The 13,148-nt window shown below is 43.9% G+C and overlaps 1 protein-coding gene across 1 annotated transcript in view; it reads left to right on the top strand.

The window, feature by feature from the left end:
- Window positions 1–9,079: 9,079 nt before the first annotated feature.
- PSEN2 (presenilin 2) overlaps window positions 9,080–13,148 on the top strand; it is a 17,756-nt gene continuing 13,687 nt past the window's right edge. The window contains exon 1 of the mRNA XM_017812937.1: window positions 9,080–9,156. The gene's annotated coding sequence lies outside the window, so the exon portion shown is untranslated. The remainder of the gene's footprint in view (window positions 9,157–13,148) is intronic.

The raw sequence follows: 13,148 nt of genomic DNA, 5'->3' as shown, positions 1-13,148 counted from the left end.
CACGTTTAGAGTGATTAACTATCCCTCAACTTTGCAGTATACTTTGGCTGAACCAAAAATTACGTTAACGTTGTTAACATTGAAAGGAACTATTTCAGCATGTCAGAAATGTATTGGCTTTACAAGAAGATCAAAACAGATCACAACATTAGACAAAGTTTCTCCCTTTGACTAAATCTGGTAGATGTAGAACAATTTTGAGAAGATGCTTCTGTGAGAAATGGGAGATGTGGGTCAGATGTGGGTTTTACACTACCTATGTGAGTACTTGTGTTTGTAGAAGAGGTGGCCACTACCATCAGATATTTTATAATGTTAGTCTACTATTTAACTTTTTTCACTATAAGAAGGAAAGATTTCATTATGGGTTGAGTAAAGTATGTTCCACATACCAGAGCAACATTTTACAGTTTTTCTTGTGAATGCAAATAAACCCAGATATCTCTACTATGGATCGGCTCAAAACGATTTCAGCCCAACTCTGATTTATTTGGCTCAGCCACCCAACTGAAAATTTATTCAAATTACCTTATGAGTCAGAACCTCATGGACATAAGTGAAAAGCATGTGTATATAACATGCAGGAGTCTGTCCAATAGTTTACTCTCTAAGGAACAAGTAAGGCCTCAGAAAGGTTCCTATCTCTATGAACACTTAGTTAGTCTGTGCAGGCACTGGGAAGCCAGCCTGGACTACCAATACTCTAAATCAGTGCCCAAGCCAGAAGCTCTTCTCTCCTTGCTGTTCAAATCTCCCACTTCCTTTCCGCAGCAATATTACTCTGGTTCTGGTGGTTAAAGGCTCTCCTCACTATCACAAGAGCTCTTCCTTATTCCCATAGCGTGCACTAGGTAGCTCTTCAGACACCATTAGACACATTAGCTCAGCACTGAGATTAGAATCAGAGGTTTTGTGTTCAGATATAACCTCTACAGTGGGAACAAATTCATCTTTTCCAGATCCAGGAACACTCATCCGCCATCACCTGCTGAGTGTACCTGCTGTGGCATTGGCTGTTTTAACTGCAGCTCGGGATCTGAGGGCTAGTCTTGATTCAGCACTCACAAGGAATCTTCCCTGAATAAGCAGAGCAGGCACTGAGTTTATAGGAAGTGTCACAGTGGCCCTCTGAGACAAGAAATTACTTTAAGAGGTGAAATGATTTTACTGGCTTTTACGATATCTGCACTAGGTGGAAGAATTAAATGAATCTCCTGTTGTTATGGAGCCTCCTGTATAAATGTTGAAATAAACAGAAGTGTGAAAAACCCTGAGAAACACACGGGAGACAAAAATGCAGATTAGGGAGAAAAGCAGAGGTGGGTGAGAAATGATCTAAGTGTTGGCATTGTGTGCAGTTCAGTGGGCATTGCTCATCTTCATTAACAACATAGCACTTTGCTACCCCCTCTCTGGAGAGGCTGCCTCGAAGCACTTCTCACTCAGGGTGATTATCATATTTCCCATGCAGATGGGAAAACCAAGGCAGGGAAAGGTCAAGACCAACATTTTAAAAACTGAGCATGATTTTTGGTGTCTCAGTTTCTGCATGTCTAAAAGAGAACCAATCTGGTTTCCTTCAAGAAGGCCATGACTTTAATGAACCTCATGACTTCCATGAACTCCATTACTTGAATGAAGTGTGGAATATTGTCTGCTCAGCACACATAAAAACAAGGTCCAAAGTGTCTCAGATTCAGCATTTGAAATGAGTACATGGGAAATGTTGCTCTCTAATATGCTACTGTAGCTCATACAGAAAGTCACCAGTATTACTGCTTCCTTTTCTAAATTATAGTGAAGGAATATTCTTTTTAAATAATGTATCTGATTTGGATGTTACTTATCACAGCTTTTGCATTCACATTGGAATACAAACTGTCCACAAATAACATGGAGGTATCTATGGAGTTGCATTTGCTTTTTTCTGACATTTGTGTGGATAAACTCATCTGACTTCATAGGGAAGATGAGGAAACTGCATCTTCCCTACATGTAATGAAGAACTGTAAATTCTTCTTTTGGATACGAGTATTGCAGCTCTTCTGACAGCACTACACCCACCCTCTGTCTTGCTGAGTTTTACACTGCCTTCAGTGACAGCACAGATGCTGGAGTTGAGCTGTTGGTGACTCTCAGGCAGAGAGTGTCCACAGAGTGTCCACAGAGTGGTGGTATTCTTTTACCAAAGATTTCAAGCAAGAAAAGCTCCTGATTGAACCAAGAAGAAACCAAGCTGACTTTGCCCCACGCCTAGATTTTCTCAGCGCTACTTTGCAGTTGGAAATGTTAGGGAATTCAGACTGCATCAGTGAGCACCAATCCAAATTCTGGTGCCACACCTCCCTTTGCTCAGGTGCTCACTTTGGCTCTATCACAGTGCATTGTCTTTTCTGCTATTTCTCCCTTCTCTTTATATTAGCACCACACTGTTTCTATTTGTGCAAATATCCAGTTCCTCATGTGGATTTAGGAAAAAGCCAGTGCACCTCTACGGATGCCACAGACATTTTGGAAAACTTGTAACTTGCATTCAAATGAATGTTTGTGATTTTTTTTATTTGCAGTGTCCTCTCCTCAGCAATTCTCTATTGAATAATGACTTTCTGCCAGGATAACTTCATCTTGACAATGTTAGATCCCTGTGCTATTCTCTTTCATTTCTCTCTCATTGATTATTATATATCATTTTGTGAGCTGTTAAGTAGCAGCTGTACTTCCACCCAGCCCTGGGTGAAATGATCTGCAGGCTCTTCATGGGCTTTGGGAGACATACAGACAGGAACAATTTAATAGAGTTTATCCACCCCCAACAGTCAACTCTCTCTGTGTTAGAGTTGCAGTATGACTGGGTTTCAGTAAGGCAGTTTTTGACCAAGAATGAGTGTCACCCAAACTGCCTGCAATGCTTTGCTGCTCTGGAAACACATATTACTTTTATGTGAAAACATCTGTGAGATGTATGGGAACACCAAGGTGATTTGGGTCAAATGTGGAAATGAAACAAAGAAAGGTGTGCTTAATTGTACTTATGAAAAATTACAAATGAGGAATATGATCCATTAACAAAGTGCAAGACCTTGCAGAATTTTAAAATAATTAACTTTTAAGTTCTTCTTGAAGGGATTGATGATAGTTAGAGGGAGGAAGTCATAAAGAAGAAGATGAGGAGGTACTAGTTACTGTTATTTCCTTAATTTTAGATCTATACTTGAATGTCCCTGATACATAAAAGAAGTTGTTTGGGTTTTTTTCTTCAACTTAGGGTTTCATTTTTCAAGAGGAAAAATAAAGCCTCAAGATTCTGAAAAGACACAGTGATTTAACTGTAGATTTGCCTTAAACCCATTTTATTTGATCAGCAGAAAATCCTTGTATAAACCCACTTATTTCATTTATCTTAATACATAATAAACTCTTCAGTTACTGCATAACTGAATATCAAATCAGCCTGATCCAGTTAAGGAAGTTCATGAAGCTATTAGAGAGCCTCCAAAGGAGGGCCATGAGGATGGTGAAGGGCCTTGAGGGGAAGCCGTGTGAGGAGCGGCTGAGGGCACTTGATCTGTTCTGCCTGGAGAACAGGAGACTGAGGGGAGACCTCATTGTAGTCTTCAACATCCTCATGAGGGGAAGTGGAGGGGCAGCTGCTGATCTCTTCACTCTCATGACCAGTGACAGGAGCCCAGGGAGCAGCATGAAGTTGTGTCAGGGGAGGTTTACATTGGATATCAGGAAAAGGTTTTTCACCCAGAGGGTGGTTGAGCTCTGGAACAGGCTCCCCAGGGAAGTGGTTACAGCACCAAGCCTGACAGAGTTCAAGAAGTGTTTGGATGATGCTCTCAGGCACATGGTGTGACTCCTGGGGATGGTCCTGTGCAGGGCCAGAAGTTGACCTGATGGTCCTGATGGGTCCTTTCCAACTCAGCATATTCTATGATTCTATGAAAGGCTAATTTAAGGCTTGATTAAACATTGTTAATGCAAAGTTAAATAAACTAAATGCCAGCAAAAGCTATTTTAGGAATTGCCACTTCTGCTGAAGGGTAAGGAGTTTAAAACAAACTTATTTAATTTACTTTAAAAGTTACTAAAATAAACTATTCTAAGTGCTTCTGTGCAGAGAAGCTTGCAGAAACAGGACAATGGATTCTGGAGAACTGCTGCTTAACATGAGTACATGAAAGAAGTTCAGAAACAGAAAGCAATTAAACCTTGTGTTTCTTTTAAACAAAAATCAAAATATGACACTTTCCCCCTTATCCCTTAGGGGAGTGAAAAATATATTTTTGCCTATATTCTCTTGGTTTTCTTGCCCATGCTGCTACAGCTGTAACTCTAGCAATGGGAACACTGGTCATCATACAACTGTTACAGCAAAGACAACCTGGGCTCTACCTGAGTGCCTGAAGAGTGTGGTGGAATCCAGCAAACAACGTGGCTTCAAAACAATCGTTCTGGTAATGTCAGAAGCTTTGCAACACGAGACATTTCACAGATACATTCTCCAGAGAGGGCTATATGAGCAGATAATGTGTTTCGCAGAGAGCTGATTGCAATAAAAATCTCCTGAAAGGCTCATCACAGAGCGTGCCGGAGCGGGGGCTGCAGATGTTCAGAGCCCATCCCGCTGCCGAGGACAGGACGTGCGCGGCAGAGCTCTGTCCCCTAGTGGGCACAGGGAGACTCTCCTTCACAGGTAGTGGAGGGGGAATCTCCTTCAAATACAACCGGGAAGGACTTATTTGGATATTAATGTATAATTCACATTTCCTTATTCGCGTCCCCCCACCATGGACAGCAACAGGCACAAGTAAATTATACAATTATTCATCTCTGTAGTTATGGGGAACTTTTCTCTCTCTCTTTTTTTTTTTTTTCCTGTCATGTGGATGTTTAAAAATGTTAGACATTTATTTTCTTTTTTTTTTTCAAAGACTGAACTCAGTTAATGTCATTATTGATTTGTCATTGATTTCACATAGAGCAGAGTAGTGTTAACTCACAGTTTTCCAAGTCACATGAAGAGGTCTGCTAATTGCTGAGAGCCTGGGATTGCCTGAATGATTTGTCCCAAGATCTGGAAAGCCAAAGAGCTATCAACAACCTTGAAAGCATACTACTGGTCTTCAGACTGGTGCATTTGTCTCTTGATTCTTTAGCAAAACCGTACAGAACATGTACATAAGGAGGCAGGAGAGGCTGTCTGTGCCAGTGGTCCAGAGGGCACCACGGCATCAGGAGCTTTGCTCCCAGGCAGGCAAAGGGGGCTGTCCTGGTCCTGCTTGATGGGCCTGCAAAGGACCTGTGCTTAAAAGCAAGACTTATGCGGCATTCCACTGGGTTGGATGCATCACTGACTGCTTTGTAACTGCACACGTCACCAGATTTAATTCCTGTACCCTTCCCACCACCGTGGCCTTGTCTGTTTGAGAGATCTCATGTTTAGCTCATTTCTACATCCATTAGAAAGCAGTAATCTACACAGCTTCTGTGAGGCTGTAGACCTGGAAGGAATGGACTGTGAAATGATCTCAGGTCTGTGCATGACACAACTGATTAGTATCCCCTTACGATGGAGGTGTGCTTCCTAGAGTCAGATCCATAGTCTACAGTCTAGGGAACTATGGATCCGTACTTAGCTCTGTTTTAGACAGAAGGATATACTGTGCTTTTTGATACCGGAGCTTAAGTCTGAACTGTCTGGTTGGATCTGAGGTGTCAAGGATACACCAGTGTGGGAGTACTCTTTAAAAATCCCCACAGAAGTGTGACACCAATATATGATTCCTGCCCACAGGTGGCACTCCGTCATGAGCCCTGGATGCTTGCTAAGTCATTTCATGAATTAGCAGATCTCCTTCAGTTATGAGAAAAATGTTTGCTTTGGTATTCTGTAATGACCTTTCCTTAAGGCTCTGCAGATCTGCAGAGTGGAATAAACTGAGCAAGACTCTTGGAAAGTACTGTCTATTCTAGCACAAAACCTCAGATATGCTGAGCCTGACCCTATTCAAATCTTCCGTGCAAGCACAAGAGGTTTTAATGTTATTTTGACAGATGGATTCATGTCTGTTTCCATTCAAAAGTCAAGGGAGCATCTCTGTTTGAATTTGTGTCAGTAATCTATTTCCGGGTATTATTTATGTCTCCTGAAATAAAACAGTCACAATTCCTTGGATATATTTGGAGGATTGCGACAGTTTATGACCAAAATCTCCCTGAGATTTCCTACTGTAAACATCTCAGTAACGAAATGGAGAACATTAGGGCAATCCCAGAGAATGTCCCTATGTACTTCAGAACAACCACCAGCCTGGCAAGACACACTGACCTCCCACGTCACGAAGCTGTGATGCAGCTTGTCACATGATTTTCCTAGGAACAGGTATATTTTACATTATCTGTGAAAGATCCTTTAAGAAAATGACTGCACAGATCTGTTTGAAATAGAAAAAAAGCAGAAATATTTTTGATGGCCATATGATACAGTGGGGCTTTTCTCTAAAGAGCCTTTTAAATTGCTCTCAGGTCAGATGCTCCTCATGTGATGCAGCTAGGAAAAAACATGTGAAGGGGTATTCTGACTGAAAGCTGCAAGGAAGAAACACTCATGGACAAAGAGGTTGTAACAACTATTTGTCTTCCTAAACCCACTTTAGGGTGCAGAAAAGGAACACTGAGTTAAGCTAGATTTTTGCCTTTGAAAACTACAAAGGAGTCAGGCAGGATATGAATTCTCAGAAAGACAGCTGGGTTCCACATACCCACAGCCCCAGTGCCATCAGTTTGTGTACTTTCATGAAGGTTGCAGTACATGTAATTTTTCCTAAAACCCTTGGCTAGGTTGCACAAGACCTACACCTCTTTGCACTTATTCATCTGGGTGAGAGCAAAAGAGAGGATCTAGTGAGAATGTGGAAATAAACAATGAATTTACCTCTAAATTTCAGGCCAGAGACCGCTGTAGTTCATGTCAATGTAATCTTTTCCACAGCCCTTCATACAACAGAGCAGCACTTTTAAGAGATACAAAAAGGTGCAAGTTTAGCTTCTAAAGCTGCTGATAAAGGGCAACTGGGCTTGTAAAACCAGTTCCCACCCCTTCAGCCCCTAGAAGAAGAAGCCTAAGAACAATTTCCCTATCTCCTTCACAGATCAGGGGTTTTACTGGAAATGTGCATGTTGCTGGCTCAGTGATTACTCTGGGCAGGCTTAGCTAGACTGGTGAGGTGAAAAGCAGCACAGTTCAGACCATCAGTGCTTTGGCTTTGAAGTTGTAAAATGCTTTAACACAGAAAAATATTTTTACTATTATCCCAAATTTGTGTCAGATACGTAAGCTCCATGTAAAAGTAAAGAGGTGTAAAAAAACTGTTGGTTGTGGGTAAAGCTGAGTGCAACCAAAATTGCTCCTCCTCCTAATATTAAACTTAACAACCAGCTGAGCATACAAGGCATGAAGAATTAAATTAATCAGAGAAATTTCCACTTAAAAAATCTCCAGCTGGATCAAGTGTCCAGTGAAAAGGTATTCAACAGTTCAGCACAAAGACCAAAGGTAGACACGGTTTTGAGAGAAAAGTGTTAGAAAAGCTGTGACAATCTGCTAGTGAAGAACACAGCCAAGCACACAATTTATCAGTTTTCCCAGAGTGACTTTACCTTGGCAAAGGCCAGCTAGCCATGCTTGGATAGACAGCTCTCTGGGGCTCTGAAGAATTTTACATATAACTTATTTCTGTGTGCAGAGTAGTTCAGAATAAGGATTACAGGTATAAGGAAGGTGTATCACTTGTCACCAATATTGTGCAGGAAATTTTGGGAAAATGATGGCCAACTTAGATTTGGAATCTGCAAAAAATTCCATTTTCTCCAATGATATATAGTGGGGCAGTACACTTATGGTATCTCATGCCTCCTTCATTGCCATCTCACCCTTCGTTCCTTTTGTACGCAAGATCATCACAAATGGCATGGAGCAAAGAGGAGCGTGAAGCTCTGCTGCAAATATTCCCTGTGTTTGTGCCTGAGGTTCTTCCTTAAATGACAACAGCAGCAGAAGAAAATTGCCATGACTTCAGTTCGTGTCTCTGCCCCCACAGATGATGAGCAAGTGATACAGAACTGCCAGAATCTTAATTTTACTTGACTGATGCTTGATAAAGCAATGGGAACAGAGGCAGGAGTGGTATGCGTGCTGACTGAAGAGCAGTTTCATCTGTCTATGGAATTATCTTGCTTACCATCATGCTAATTTAAAAAAAAAATTAAACAAAAAGGCTTACATTCTGAAAATACAAACTTCTCACACCCATAGCAAATGTGAAATTGTAATTTTCTTTTATTCACCCCTCTATTCTAAAGGCTGAGCAGAGGTCAGACACAACTCTAGCAGAACTATTCTTTGACCATTTCCTCTGGCTTCTCTATTTAGTTCTCCACACTTCTACCTAATTATTATCCCTTCTAATTTCCATCAGGATCTGCACACTTGTGTAGCTTTTCATTTACTGAAGGAATGCTTTGATAAACATTAAGCCTTGCAGCAGCTGAAGGGACCCTACAAGAAGGGCAGAGAGGGACTTTTTGCAAGAGCGTGTAGTGACGGCACAAGGGGGAATGGATTCAAACTCAAAGAGGGCAGGTTTAGATTAAATATTAGGAGGAAGTTTTTTGCTGCGAGGGTGATGAGGCACTGGAACAGGCTGCCCAGAGAAGCTGTGGTTGCTCCATCCCTGGAAGTGTTCAACTGTTGGATGGGTTTTAGAGCAACGTGGCCTGGCGGAAGATGGCCCTTCCGATGACAGTGGGGGTTAGAACTGGATGACCTTTAAGGTCCCTTTCAAGCTAAACCACTCTAGGACTCCCCGTGACCCGAAGCCCGGGCACCGCCCGCACCCTCCCCACTATGGCGGCCCCGCCGCCGCCTCACACACCACCTCCCCGGCCAGCGAGTGCCGCCTTCCTATTGGCCGACCCTCCTCCCGTTCTCCTCTTCTATTGGAGGAGAGCGGCTCGTAGGCGGGGACACCCGCGGAACGACAGCCTCGTCGACCAATGGGCGAGCGCGGCCGTCCCTCCCGGCTGGCGCCGGGGCCGGGGCGCGGCGGAGCCAATGGGAGCGCTGGGGAGCGCGCGCCGGGTCGGGAGCAGGTAAACAGCGGGGCCGGCCGGGGAAGCGGGATCGGGATCGGGATCGGGATCGAGATGGGGATAGAGATGCGCCCCCGGGGGGATGCTGCGGGCTACGGCTGGGGCGGCACGGGCCGGGGCCTGTCGTTCGCGCGGGGTCTCGGCGTCGCCGCGTTCTATCTCTCTGTGTGTGTTTATACGTACATACGTATATTCTTATTTGGGTGTGTATTTCATATATGTATATATAAAAATATACATTTACACGTGTGGTTTTGTATATACATGCGTAAAATACATGTCCATTTATTTCTCCTGGGCGGTGGCGTCCCCGTCTTCCATCCCGGGTTTCGTTTGGAAACGAAAGGTGCCTCCGGCACACCTTCAGCGGCAGCAGCTTTTTAAGCCTTAGAAAGGAAACCTGGGGAGAAAGAGCATCTGCATGGGAGCAGGGTCTCCTCTGGCCTCCTGGCGGGGGGGTGTGCGTGGGGGCGGGGTGTTTTTTTTTTCCTTTTAAATGTAGGTGTGTGTTGTCCCTGTCTCCGGCCATGCGCTTGGATGAGCAGGGAAGCAGAGCCAGCCTCGGTGTGTCCCTGTGTGTCCTCTGCCAGCCCTCGGGGGAAAGCAGGGGCACCCAGGCTCTGTGCCAGCCGGGTAGGACGCAGGAACTCAGCCCCAGCACAGATGTCCTTGACTGTCCCCAGTGTGTCACCTCCAGCACCTGCTGGCTCCGATGTCCCCGGCAGGATTAGGACCAACGTGAGGAGCTGCTCCTGCATGTGAAGTCTGACCCAAGCTTTGGGGTTTTGCTGGTGAAAGTGTGTCTGCAGGGCTGTGGTGCCTTTATACTGTGGTGTGGAGTTGGCTGATAAGAGTACTTGGGCTCGATGCTGGCAAAATAATTCTTCTGACCCTCTTGGGGAGGGTCTGATTTCAGCTCTGCCAGCAAAATTGCCCTTTGGAGCTATGTGTTATGTCTTTCTTGTGAGACAAAAGAAAGCAGTGTTCAGCTAAAATGGAGAAAGAAAGCTACAAATCTTTACAACCTCCCATACTGTCTTCTGTGTTGTTATTGTTTGTGATCTGAGGCTGAAAGTGAGTTCTCTATAAGCCACTGAGACAGTGTGTTCCAAGTCCCCTGTCATTTTAGCAGCATGCCTGTTCTGGCTTTATTTATTGGCAAGAACCTGGTAATCTTTCCTCCTAATTTTGGCCCCACCACTTAGGATTTCTTAAGAGTTTTTTTCTCTTCCTATTTACCAACAGCAGTGATTGCTAGAGCCAAAACTTAGGAGAACGTCAGGCTGTCAGTGTCATTCCAAAGCTTTCTCTTGATCTAAATATAGCAAAGAAAAAACAATTCTCTTCATCTAATTGCCATCAAAGGGAACAATATTGTTTTCTTATATTGTATAAGCAGGAATTTTAGCTCTCGAGTGGATAAGTATTCTGAAAGCTATAGCAGCTGTTCTGTGCTGTATATTGTACTGGTATTATTTGTGACAGATGAAATGCAGAGCAAAGGATTTAGATTGTTTGCATCGTGAAAATAAAAGGCAAACTGAGGCTGCATCCTAAAGTTGGTGTGAACTGGCCCAGTTTCATCAAAATCCATAAAGCTGATTTACCGCAGTTGAGGAAAGAGGTCCCTTGCACAAAGGACATGTGGAGAGAATTGGTGACTCCTGCTTTCCTTCAGGCTTCACAAGACTGCTATAAAGCAGGAGTAATTGTATTCCCACCTTGGCTACTCTGCAGCACTTACTACTGACCTAGTTTTTGCCCTCTCTCATTTTTGCCACACAGTTTTGAGAGTTCAGTCTTTTGGCTCTTAAATGCTGTGTGATCTTTTGAATGGGATCTGGTGGTTTGAACCCATCTACAGAGGCGACGAGGAAAACTTTGCCTGACACAACCTACTGGGTCAGCTTGATGATGAGCTGGCACGTGTTGTTCAACTTCTTCATTTAATGTATTTGGTAGACCATGCTCTAAAGCTTTTTGTGGATATAGATACAGCTCACATTTCCCCCACACACTCCGGAAGCTCCTTCTGCTGCCTCAGCCAGAAAGGAAGTGTACTTGTCTCAGTGCTCCGTGTTTTCCGTTCCTGAACTGTTCTTTCCCTTTTTCAGCTTAGCCTAGGAAACATAGCTAGTATGCACAGATGTATTTGCTGTGCATGAGTCAGTAAGAAGGTTCCTGTGCTTTCCATTATGGGGTATCCAGCATAGTTTTGACAGGTAGAAGTCATCTCCACGAGGCCTTTTCCCTTAGTTTAACTCGTGAAATGATACCAGAAAACAGTGTGGCTCTGTAACACCCCTTTCTTTGTTGCCTGGTGCTCTGTGGCTCCCTTTCTGTTTGGCAAGCAAGCCCCAGGGCGGAAGCTTTATCTTCTTTTGCTCTGCTCAGCCCAAAGGGTGCTATTGTGCTGGGTCCATGTGTGAGAGTCACCAGGCTGGTCCTTCTTCCCCTGAAGGACAGACTGCTTAAACCAAAGCTCTCTCTGGCAGCCAGCACAGCCTTGGTGCCAGTTCAAAGTGCAGGTCTGATGAATAAACAGTGGCATTAGGCAAAATCCCTTCTGGGTCCATGGTGGGACAGAGGGGGAGGACCAGTGTTCCTGCCTCCATAAACTGTATGTCCAAGGCTTCTGCTTAGCTGAGCCACACTGCCATAGGTGTTGCAGACCTGAGGGGAGGATGGGCTGCTTGTTTGGGAGCAGGCAGAAGGCTTGTCACCGTAAGGCTTGACCCTACTGGAAGGGGGATGGCACGATGCTCCCTTTTCCTCGTGTGGGCACTGCCACTCTGGGAGCTAGTCCTGCTGGGAACTCGCTCTGTGAAAGCAAAGGAAAACAGGTGCCTTACTATCTTTTCAAAAGTGCTAAACAGCTGATGAGCACCTGGTGTTGGTACCAGAGAGGCAGAGGGTGGTGGCATGACCCCTTTGGCAGGACCACATATTTATGGCAGTTTAAGGCAGCTGTGGGTACAGAGTCTGAGGATCTGTTGAGGGCTGGTTGCCACAAGAGCTCCTATAAAATTTTTGCAGTATGTTTGTGTCAACCCTCACTGAAACCACAGCCTTTTAAATAAGGGACAGTAAAGCTGTGTTCAGGCCTGCTTGCTGACCAAAAGTATCATTGCATCTTTGCATGTCCGTATCCTTGTGGAGGGAGAATAGCAGAAAATGTCCTTAAAGTTGGCTGTATTTCAACATGAGATTATTTTTTCCGTGCAATTACGAAGGTTAGTAATTGGCACCATCATTTTGCTATTGGTTTAACTCCTCCAGTGGGCATAACAAAGGTGTTGAAAGTAGGCTAATTGGCTGTCCCTTTAAAATTCTCTGCAGAATTTCTCTGTTCATGTAGCAAAAATTATTTCTTAAATACTGGGAGAAAAAGTTATTTAGTATTTTCATTGGGTTGTTAAAACCCAAATATTGGCCCCAAACTATCAGAGAGTAAGTCTTCATTTATTTGTTCCCTGGTCTCTGACACGGGTAGAAGGGGTTTAGAGTTATTTAAATTCCATAGGTCACAGATCCTGTGGCACGCATAACTTACCCTGTTCCTGATCCAGAAGTATGTCATGACTGAATGACTTTATATATCCGACTTCTTTAAAGACCTAAATCCGATAACTGAACCAGTCTAGTATCCCAGCTGTAAACTGAGAGCCCTCATGTGCTTAGCTGGAAGAGTGTGTTAAGCACCCAGAGTGGAGATTTTGGTCTCTGTGAGAAATAAGCCCACAAATGCAAGTGTTAAGCAGCTCACTCAGTAAGAACACAGGATTGCTATGAAGCTGACAGGCCCTTTGTGAGGGCTAGCCCTGCATTTATTTCCCATAACTTTACCACTTTTATCATCAAAAGAGGAATGAAATTATATGGAAAAGCAAGAGAAGGCAGGGCAGCAGCAGATGTCTGCAAAATGTTTCACTTGGGTAGATTGAGTTGATGTTCTAAAATTTCCTGAGGGTGCCAGATGTGTTGAGGAGGCT

This window comes from Lepidothrix coronata, unplaced genomic scaffold, assembly GCF_001604755.1.
Source record: "Lepidothrix coronata isolate B3197 unplaced genomic scaffold, Lepidothrix_coronata-1.0 Scaffold38, whole genome shotgun sequence".
In the NCBI taxonomy this organism is placed as follows: domain Eukaryota; kingdom Metazoa; phylum Chordata; class Aves; order Passeriformes; family Pipridae; genus Lepidothrix; species Lepidothrix coronata.
The sequence above is the reverse complement of the archived record's forward strand: the minus strand, read 5'-3'. Positions and strand labels throughout refer to the sequence as shown.